This window comes from Arvicola amphibius, chromosome 18, assembly GCF_903992535.2.
Source record: "Arvicola amphibius chromosome 18, mArvAmp1.2, whole genome shotgun sequence".
NCBI lineage: Eukaryota > Metazoa > Chordata > Mammalia > Rodentia > Cricetidae > Arvicola > Arvicola amphibius.
In genome coordinates, this window is record NC_052064.1 from 10,750,703 (window position 1) to 10,761,993 (window position 11,291).

Consider the following 11,291-nt stretch of genomic DNA (forward strand, 5'->3'; position numbering starts at 1 on the left):
ACGGCCTGATTGTTGCTAGCTCCCCTTGCTAGGTCTGGTTGATGACCAAAGGTGATGATTAATTTCTTATACCCATTTTTATTGTCAGCCTCTTGATGCAAAAAAAGCTATTGATGAGTGAATATGTACCCTAAAGATTTAAAGTAGAGCTGGCTGATTCTTTTTCATGTATGAAAGTTTAGGCTTGTGATTCCTTTAAGATTCCTTGTAAGATTACCTTTCAAGATAAAGAATAAAGTAATTGGCCCTATCTTTGTAACTGCAAGATGCAGCCTGCCAGTAAAAGACCTGACTGAGAAGAATACCTTGCTTGCCCACATGGTTAGTCTCTAACAAGCTGTTTGGGTATGAATGAATGTGGTGTTTGGGATAATTTGTTTTTCACCTGTAGTATGTAAAATGTTTAATTATGTAAGGGATGTAGAAAACATGCTGTTTGTGTGATATGCATTGTAATCATTCATCGGAAAAACAATATAACCATGTGGTAATTCTTATATTGCCTGAAAACTTTGTTGAGGTTTATAAGTTGTAGATAAAAAAGTATCCAGTAAAAAAGAAGAGAGAAAGAACAGAGAAAGAATACGAGAGAACAGAAGAATAAATAAGGAAGCCATCAAGAGAGTGTGTGAGTTTATTTTCCTATAATCCCCTCAGACAGAATAACCTATTTTATGGTGACTCTGTTGGATTCCTTTCAAAGCCCTGTGCTGCTGGAGATTGGTCACCACACAGCAGTACTAGATAAAGGTGACTACAAAGTTGATCTGAATCCAAGGAAGGATGGAGTTATCCTCCACTAGGTAAATCCAATTTGGTGTTGTATAAGGTCATAAAATCAGCACAGGCTCTTTCCTTAGAAAAATCTCCCTGGTGATATGACATTGGACCAAGAGACGGTTTCTTTCCTCACCCCTTGGGACTTTAGAGACTACAACAAACTTGTAGACCCGCAGACAGGAGAAAGCTCAACTGTCCATGAGTGCATGGGGTTTTTCAACTTCCAAGTATGTAAACGTGTGTTTGTGTGTGTGTGTGAGACAGAGAGACACAGATACACTGAGAAAGACACAAAGTGAGAAACAGAGATACAAAGAGAGACAGAGAGAGATAGAGATAGAGAGAGAGATGGAGAGAGAGACATAGAGAGAGAGAGAGACAGAGAGAGAGACATATATCTCATAGAGAGTGAAAGAGAGAGGAATCTAGAGAGAGAGAGAGACTGCTATAGATCTAGACGAGATCGCTCTAGCATACTCTAGATAGAGATCGAGCTAGAGAGAGAGAGAGGCTACGCAGGGCTTACAAAAGGCTGTCCCGGACAGGAAGAACTACACAGATAATGCATAGAATTATGAAGTCATGAACTTCAGACAGAAAGTATATTCTTCCGCAGTACTCAAGGTTTCTAAACTAAGGCCCTTTCTAGAAGGGGTGGAAGAGCCAGCAAGCCTGGAGAGTGTTAATTAGCTTAGTTCCCTGTGCTAATGTCTGGGGGTCCTGATTAGGTCAATTTCCCCTGACAATTAAGGATTTCAAAAACCGGAGACATCCTCGAGCACAGCAGGTAGGGCAGGGAGCATCTCAAACACAGTAGGCAGCTGCAACAGGTGCCAACTTTTATTAAAAATCAAGGCCCACAGGAAGGCATGCAGAGAGAACAGCCCCCTGCAGAGCAGAGCATGCTCAAGTCTGTTTTCCCCGCAGGTGAGTTGTGAGTTTTATGTGTGGGGGATTGGTCCCCTTTCCCTACTTTAGGACTGGTCAGTTTAGACAAAGAGAAGCTGGTAGGTTTATGCCTTTGGGTAAACATGTCCAGGTCTGGCTTCAAGATTACATGACCAGCCTGGCCTAGTTACCTGGAAAAGGGACAGGGGAGGGGCACCTGCTGGTGGGAGAAAATTGCCAAGCCTTTGCCTTAGATCAAGAGGGTGAAGAAGCGAATGGATTCTGCCTAGGTTCAAAGTTGGTTGGCTGTCCCCTGTGCATTCAGACACTGGTTGTGCTTATATTCTTAGACCACGGATTCTGTGAGTTCTCCCCTACCTCCTTAAATGTTGAATGTTACAACAGGAATGTTAGAGCCCATACCAATTTTCCCCAGCATCTGGATGGCTTGATCTCTCTTCCACCTCTCTCTATATTCTCAGTATATTTCTTAATTGTATTTGAATTTTTACAGATTTACAAAAGAATCCATTTTGAGGTTGGCTGTTTTTGGATTTATCTTTTCCAGGGGAATGACCTGTCATCTGACAGACATGCTCTTGTAATTTTTATACTATTTGTCTTAACAATTGTAATATTTCACCGTGCTATTTGCTGCATTCACATGAGTTCTTTATATCAGTGGTTTTTTTTTTTTGTGTATGTGCTCATGGTTTATTGAGGCTTGCCTGATTGGAGTTTGCATGAGTGGACATACAATATCAGGACATTTTTTGTAATAAAAGACAATTCAAAATAAATATGTATTAAAAAAACATGCCAAACACCAAGGAATAATGGACATTTACACATTTTAAGAAAATCACTTAGGATTAATATTTTTATTTTCCCCACAAAACAAATAGCTCACTTAACTCTCATTAAGCAGAGGAAAACAGTCAAACAGAAATAAAGTCATGCCCATGGTACAGTCACCATGTTATTTTCAGTGAGGAAAATCTTTACCAAGATTAAGACACATAAAAAGTATCTGAGGAGAACAAGTGGCAAAGTTGAGAAAAACTTCAGATGGGAAGTCCATACTCCTTGCGACAATTAATAAACACCCACAAACTTACATTTTCAGGTTTTCAATATTTCCATATTAGTCTAACCTCCACCCCCAAACCCAAACAAACATCATAAAAATTAAGTTGGCAGTAGGCCTAGCCAACTCTACTCCCAGTTTAGCCTTTGTTGTCTTTCGAGCCAATGACAGGAATGACTGCGGTGTGGATGGAACCAGAAGGAGAGGAGAGCCGCGCCTCTTCTCCCTGGGCAGCATGCGCATCTCCACCCTGCCCTGTGGAGGACCTCAGTGCTTGTGTGTGCTCTTCAGGTCATTACAGTGAAGGTAGCTGCCGCCAGTGTCTCATACACCGGCAACAGCCGTGAGCGCTGTCTGGAGCAGCTTGGCTTCAAGGCCTTTGTAGAGAGTCCCATTATCCCAAAGCGCTTGACTCGCTGGTGAAGAAGATAGAGAACATTCCCAAGACTCCCCAGGGTTCTGTTTTCTGAGTGTAGTCTGTGACGACCAAACCTCAGAACCGACTGTACTGTCTGCATGGGATAAGTGACTGTGGTGGCATCTGCTTTGGCTATTGCACCAATGATGAACCCATCCAGAGAAGAGTGCTTCTCTGGAACAGCTGCCTTTTTTTTTTTTTCTCATGGTTTATTTTTTTATATTTAAAAATTTCCATCTCCTTCCCTCTCCTCCCCCCTCCCTCCCCCTCCTCCTCCCCCCCCCCTCCCTCCCCTCCTCCTCCCCCTTCCCTCCCCTCCTTCTCCCCCTTACCTCCCCTCCCCTCCTCCCATACCTCCCCTCCCTCCCTCTCAAGGCCAAGGAGCCATCAGGGTTCCCCACTCTATGCTAAGACCAAGGTCCTCCCAACTCCCCCCAGGTCCAGGAAGGTGATCGACCAAGCTGAGAAGGCTCCCACAGAGCCCGTCCATGCAGAAGAATCAGAGCCCAGAGCCATTGTCCCCAGAGCCATTGTCCTTTGCTTCTCAGTCAGCCCCCGCTGTTGGCCACATTCAGAGAGACGGGTTTGGTCGCATGATCCATCAGTCCCATTTTTTTTTATTTTAAAGATTTATTTATTTTGTATACAGTGTTCTGTCTGCATGTATGCCTGCACACCAGAAGAGGGCACCAGATCTCATTACAGATGGTTGTGAGCCACCATGCGGTTGCTGGGAATTGAACTCAGGAATTGAACTCAGGACCTCTGGAAGAGCAGGCAGTGCTCTTAACCTCTGAGCCATCTCTCCAGCCCCAACAGCTGCCGTTTTAAGCCTTCTTAGAACACGAACTGGATGACAATGAGAGGAAGGTGCCATTGCACAGAGCCAAGATTCCTTCATCTCGAATGATCTGGTGGAATGCCTCGATAATGCCTTCATAGTTAGCTGGTATAATGTCTTTATTCCGAAATTTTGCCCCTTGCAGCTTCAGTCTGGTGTTTGCCACCCAGAGTGGAGTCGTCAGCAGCACGTCGGCCGCTCGAGCAACAAATCCAACTACCAGACCTTTTCCTGCAGAAGAACGTTGACCTTTGACCCGTACTGCTTTGAGGCTATTAAAAGTGTAGAGACAGACAAAACTGGAGCAGAAGAGACTGGAAATCACTGGAAACCACTCTCGGTATGGTGCCAGGAGGCCTTCTTCTTTAATAATTTCCAGGAGCACTGCACGCGTCGTTTTTAACTTTGTTTTCTCATCAGCCTGAAGTCGAAGTCTAGCGGTATCCAAGGGAAAGAACACGGTCACAGCAGTCACACTTCCCATGGTTCCGCATGGCATGCGCCAGGCTTTCGTGGGACAACACAGAGACCACAATGACACACTTCCCCCCTCAGATGCCGCAACGTGGGCTCCACTATATCAGTGTTTTAAATTTAGCTAAAGAGAGACTTTCCGGATCTTGTTTTCTTTGTTGCTGTTCCTCGGTTTCCAACAGAAGAGGAAAGTCCCAACACTATACCACTGGAGTCAGACTGGATGGTCCCAGGCATCACTTAAAAGCCCCCTTAAAGGCAAAATGTATAAGGAAATACAAACATTCAATTTTAATATTTAAATTTTAGAATCTTGACTCATGCAAACTTAATCTATTGAGTTAAAATGGTACAAAGCATACTGAATTTAGCATTTGTACTACTAATGTCAAGGGGATAGGAATGTTTTCATACTGTACCATGTACAGTAGTTGTGAAATAACAAAGTTAAAATCTGTAATAAATGTTAGGTGATATCACAGTGGGTTTCCTGAACGTTGAATTTGTGGTGTGATGCTTTATAGGGGCTCCCAGACTTGACTGCATATCACAACAAACAGAAAATATTTTTTAAAATATAAATATAGGCTGTTTCTTTTTTGAATCTCTGATTTTGTAGATGGGCTTAGGTTAGGTTCTCTATTTTTAAAAAAATTGATAATTCTATCGTCTCCTAGGGATGTTGAAAATGTTGTATTCTAGTAACAGATGTGAGAAGTGATTTCCTGTTATTATCATCATCACTATTGTTAATTTTCCAGAGCTAGGACCTTGTGCTTGCTAGGCGAGTGCTCCACCACTGAGTTAAAGACCCTAATCCTAACCTCTAATTATTTTCTAGAGTGTTCTTTCTGTGACTTTCCAGAGAGTGTTGTGTGGGGCACAATGACTGTTTGGATTTGATGGAGAATCCACGTTTGGGAGTGTATTGGAACATCTGGGCCGTGGACTACAAGCCAGGTGGTGTTTCATGATTACTCCTGATCACAGCCATCCCATCTGCTGTGAAAGACGGAAACCCAGTGCATAGGTGGGAACCGGCAGATGTAAGCTGTTTGGGAAAATATTTAACCACTTGAAATTTATTTTTTTAAACAAAGCAGTAAAATGTAGTTTTTAAAAAAACACGTGAGTGAGTCTCCTTGGTAGCAGTATTTTATAATTAGGTGTATTTTTCATTCAAAAAGCTTTTTGGTGTGTGCAATCTTCCATTGGGATATAACAGGTAAAGTGTTCTGACGTGAATGTTTTCTTTTTGTCTCTATATGCCAATGAAAAGCGTTCATGTAAAATGCACCTAAAAGATAATTAGGCCACTTTCTACTTTGGATAAATGAAACTTGTTTCTGATGATAAGTGTTTGTATTTGATGATGAAAAAATATGATGCATTGTAAGTGGGAAGAGATGGTTCTATATGAAGTTAAAGCTTTTCATTGTGTGTGCTATAAAGTGGTTTATTTATTGAAATGTTGCCGATACAATGAGCTTATTGTAAGTTTACTACAATGCTTTAAAAAAGAAATTAGCTTCTTATAGACTTCTTATAGGTCATTTTAGGAAATATAATTACTTCTTATATACTAACTACTTCCCTTTATTTGTTCGAGCAGTAAGAAAATGTATCTTAAAATGTCTGTATAAGAGTAGAATAATAAGATAAATATAATCCTGGATCAAATCTTTGTTGGGACAGAGAGTTAATTCAATACTTTCCAGTTATTTTTTTCAGGCACAATTTAAGGTCTCAAAGGACAAACTGTCACTCAGTAATTTTTCCCCATAAAGTAAATTAAATTACAACTCTGTTCTTTTCTGGTTAAAATAATAATTGAAATTATAAAATGCTGACTATATAGGTGATTTCCTGTAGCAATTGCCAATCCACTTTATATATATATATATATATATATTTACAGTAATAACCCCTCACAGGTTGCAATTACCTTTCTTTGAGAGAAGTTAAAAACCATGTTGCCACTGTTGAAGAGTGAGATATTAATATGCCAAGGGTCTGGGTAAATTTGTAGCCAGTGGATTCTTTCAATAACACATTCCAAAGCCTGGAGGAAGGGCTGTGCATGTGTGGTCTGCTCTCCTTGCTCGCAGGTTCGGATATGTATGCCACCTACACTTAGCCAAGTCTCACAGCCTGCAAGGTGGGTGTTTCCTTTATTGCCATCATAGGCTCCACTCCCTGGCCTCCCCCCCATGCCAGGCTCATCTGATTTGTTCCTTCTCCAGTGCTTGAGTACTGGAGTTCTGTATTCTACATAAATCTTAAGACTCAACTCTTACGTGTCATTTTTTGTGTTTATGTTTGTGTTATATATAAATTTTATAGTTCACTCCTTCATTTATTATCACTTATTGGTAAAAAGGCACATTAATTTCATTATTATTGGTGTGTGTGTATGTGCATGCACACGTGCATGGGTGTGTGCATGCATGTGTGCATCTGTGTGTGTGTGGGTCGGAGGACAACTTTTGGGAGCTGCTTTCTTCTTTCTATCACAGGTTTCAGGACTTGAACTTGCGTCCTCCGGTTTGAGTGGCAAGTGTCTCCATCTACTGAGCCAGCTCCACGGTCCTCTTCAGGACTCTTCCTCTAGTCAAAGGTGTCCCTTAGGAACCCCCAAACAACCCAGGCTGTTGCCAAGACTATAGGTTATTCTCCACAAACAGATGGCAAAACCCCATTACTGAAAACAGTACCTACCAAACTCACTGAACTTGCAGAAATTGAGCTATGCCTATATAGAGCCTTCACCTGTTTGTTTTAGAGTCTTCTGTACAGGAAGGTACTCTGCACACTTCCAAAGGAGAAACATAAACTGTCGGAAGTTAAGGTCTACCAGGCCCAAAGGAGCCAACCTGGAGTCTGCCTGGAGCTGTCTAAGAGTCTGTCTGTGCCTAGCCAATAAGGAGCGACCATGCAGTGTTTCCTGAGTGCCTAGCAACAGGCGCTGTCACGGGTTCTGATCGAGCCTAGCCAACAAGAGACGAGCATAAAATGTCAACTGTGGAGGGATCTGCACACCTGGGTGCTGGGAGGGTATATAAGTTTTTCCTGGCTGTTAAATGAATGAGTCAGAGGTAAACCTTCTGCTTGACTCCCTGCGTCTGTGTCTGTTAACGTTGCGCCTTTTCACCCCCTCCCCTGAGGAAGAAGCTAGGACCCAGCAATAATAAACGCTGTTCTTTTTTTTTTCAAAGAGCAATCAAGAACTTTAACTTAGCTTAGTTGCCTTTTACTTTCTGTTTTTTTTTTTTTATTAAAAAACCAATTTTGTGGAGTACAGGTTTTTGAACTATGACCTGATGATTCTCTAGATTTTTCTCAGTTTCTGTTGTTATGTCCCCTTTTTCATTTCTGATTTTGTTAATTTGGATATTCTTTCTCTGCCTTTTGGTTAATTTGAATAAGGGTTTGTCTATCTTGTTGATTTTTCTTGAAGAATCATTTTTTTTGTTGACCCATTGTATTGTTCTTTTTGTTTCTATTTTATTGATTTCAGCCCTCAATTTGATTATTTTCACGGTTTTTGACTTGTTGTCCTCTACGAACTGTTGACCATTTTTATCTTCATTTATATCACTTGTTTCATTTTTCTTAGGAAGAGATATTCAATTTTATTATATTAAAATGATATTTTATTTTAAAGATATTTCTTGAAAGGAACTCTGAAATTCAAATTTCATCCAGCAGCTTTAACTTCATTTTATTTCATCCTTGGATTTTGTTTTTCATCGTTTGCAACTTTTTACTTCTTTTAGAAAACAAGATTTTATTTAATTTCTCCCAATTCCCCTAGACAATCATTCTTGGAGGATGCTTCTTTGTTTTCAACTTGTTTCATCTTATGCTTTTATTTGGTGCTTTTGCTGAGCCCCCTTCTAATTTCCCTCCTTTATTCTTTCTTATAATGATGGGTGCCATTTACTACGTGCGTAGACACTGCGTTGGGTATTTCCACAAGTTTGCAGCTGTCATTTGCATTTAACTGGGGATGAAGTTGAGGCTCAGAGTAGAGCATCTTGGCTTAAAAATCTCTATGCAGCTTGAAAGACCTGGCTTTCTCCATAGTCTCTGGGATGATGAGAACTTATTTGCTATAGAAAGGTTCATTTTCTATTATGCTTTCGGAGGCTTCATGGTGGGTCGGCTTCATGGCTTTTGAGTTTGTGGTGAAAGGGAACAGTGGCTGGAAGCAAAGTTGTTTACTTTTATGGACTGAAAATAGAACAGAGCAGCAAAGAGAGCCGAAGAAGCTGAGATTTCAGTACCAACACTGAGCATAGCCTAGAGTGACCCAACCTCTTCCCACTCGGCCGTACATCTCAAATGTTTCACTATGTCAGCTCCCAGCAGCTTCTTAACAGAAGAGCCTAACATAATTGATTTCATCACCATATCCTGAAAGGCAGTACCTACAATGGTTCCAGGAAGTTAGTAGCTTTTTAAGAAATATCTATGAAAAACAATGGAGTTATAAGACATATTCTGAACCCATGATTGGATTCCATACTGCTTTGCATTGGTATAAGCTAAACAGAGAAGAAAATACGATACCCTCTTGATTCCTTGATGGTGTGAGAAAGCACACTATTGCAAAACTGTTTTGGGGGGGGTTAAAAAAAATCTCCCAATTCAAAGTTAAAAACACTTGCATCCAATTCAAATGTCAATCAACACAGATATAAAAAAAAAAGCACAGGATAAAAGAAAAAAGGAGAGCAACAAAACTCCTCAGCCTTCTGAAATGTGGGAAGGTATATTCTCAAGGTAGCTGAGGAGAACAGGGGAGCAGAAATGCAGACGAGAGGCATTACACAGACGTGGTTCCAGCTGACCAGTCATATGACTTCCCCAAGTTAATTAACTTCCCTGTGTTTCAGCACAGGCCCACGAATGCACCTAGAGCTGGTTTCCCATTTTCAACGGAAATGATAAAGTTAGGATTAATGAGGTGGTGCCGAGAAATGTCTCCAGTTACAGGAAGAGCGATTCAGCAGAAATATAAAATCCTGTAATTGTCCCATTGGAGATCCAAGGGTTGAGCAGGAAGGGCATGAGTTACAGCAAAGCTGCCTTAATTGCGTCTGCATAGGCCAATTAGAACAAAAATCAACACATTTTAAGAATTTGATCCGTATAGATAGGCAATTAAATGAATTCAGATGGACCAAAAGAATTTTATTCTTTAGTTAAACAAAAAATTGGATCTAAATTATTCTTGGACCTGTCTCCACACCCACCTTATCTGACCAGCTTTATTATTTTGTTGTTTGTTGAAAGAACCAAGAAGAAAACTTCAATCCCATTTTAGGTATAACACTAAATTGTTTCACTTTTAAAATTCAATTTATTTGTTTACGTTAGGATGCACAGTTGCATTTACGGCCTTTAGGACTGAAGATTTTAAACTGCATTCTAGAGAAACCACACTGGACAAAATGTATTTCATGATAAAGATCAAAATTGAAAAAGTTTATGAGCTATATACATCGGATGGTTTCATTGCCAAAGGAAAGGCCAAAGCAGATGGGGAAGCTGAGAGGCGTGTGAGCGCTAAACCAAAGCTCAGCATAAATGATGTGCAAGTCACAGTGCGCAAAGCTCCCTCGGCACACTGCAGTCTGTGCCTTTGAGAGGCATGAGCGTGCGTGAGGACCGGAGCGCCATCTTTCCTGGAACGAAGACTTTGCCAGTAGGGAAAGAATAGAGAGGAGAGATAACTTTGCACAGTGGTCAGCATTTTCCTGCCGGAGTCACAGGAAATACAATTGCAGTTTTCTCTCGGAGGAAACCCGAACTTCTCTTATCCTTTCCCTTGCTCTCACGATCAGTCTTTTATGCCAGCGGGAGTAAGAGGGTCTGTGGACAGGAGCGCTTTCCACAGTGCATTTCCGGTTTGTGAGGTTTGCTATCCCAGGTTGTAAGTTATAATGGCTCTGGTGAAAAATGCCGTCGGGAGAATTTTGTAACCTACCACGTTTATTAAGTAAAGTGGCTTAATAGCTGTGTTTTAGATCGTAAGAGCCTGTTTCAGTACATCAAATATTAAGGGACAATGTTGGAAAGAATTTCTTTGGAAACTCTGATGAGACCACTTCTCGAGGCTTCTGATAGACAGTGATGTAACTAACCAACGTTATCATTTGACAGTTCCAATACTCACCTAGCAACAGAGCACGCTCCCGGTCCATCACACAATCAGCAAGGTGTTATATTTTCTTCTGCTTTTTTTAGTTTATGTCAGTGCAAAACAGTATTGTGTAGATGCGATCAATAGTTTTGAAAGCTATTATGGAGTGAAAATTTCTGGTTTCAGGACTGGCTGGACATGTCATCCACACGCGGATACATTGCAGAGGATAAAAGATAGAAACATTCTAACCACAAGGTGGCAGTAAGAGCTATATAATTTGAACAGGGGGTTTCAACTGAACGCTAACTTCAGGCCGATCTCCGAGGACATGATTGTCAGAATAAATAGCCTCTCCTAATGCGGCATACGCGGCAAGCCTCGGCAAAGCTGCTTGCTCTTGGCCTCTGCGGATAAGCACTTTCCAGATTGCAATCCGGATAAGCGGGGGCTATTCCTGGGTCCCCAGTAAATGCCTGTTTTTGAACTGAGGAACAAAATTGTGATGTAATATTTGTATTTGCTTTGCTTCAATCCAAGGAACAATTAAGGTAAAAAGATACAGATAAACATTCCGAAGACACTAAACCAAGAACCTTTGCCAAGTGCCCCATCGCATATGCTTAATTTAAACTGCCTTATTTTTTTTGTATGA

General features: G+C 41.0%; 1 pseudogene; it reads right to left on the minus strand.

The window, feature by feature from the left end:
- Positions 1–3,022: 3,022 nt before the first annotated feature.
- Positions 3,023–10,697, minus strand: LOC119804056 (annotated as a pseudogene).
- Positions 10,698–11,291: the final 594 nt, after the last annotated feature.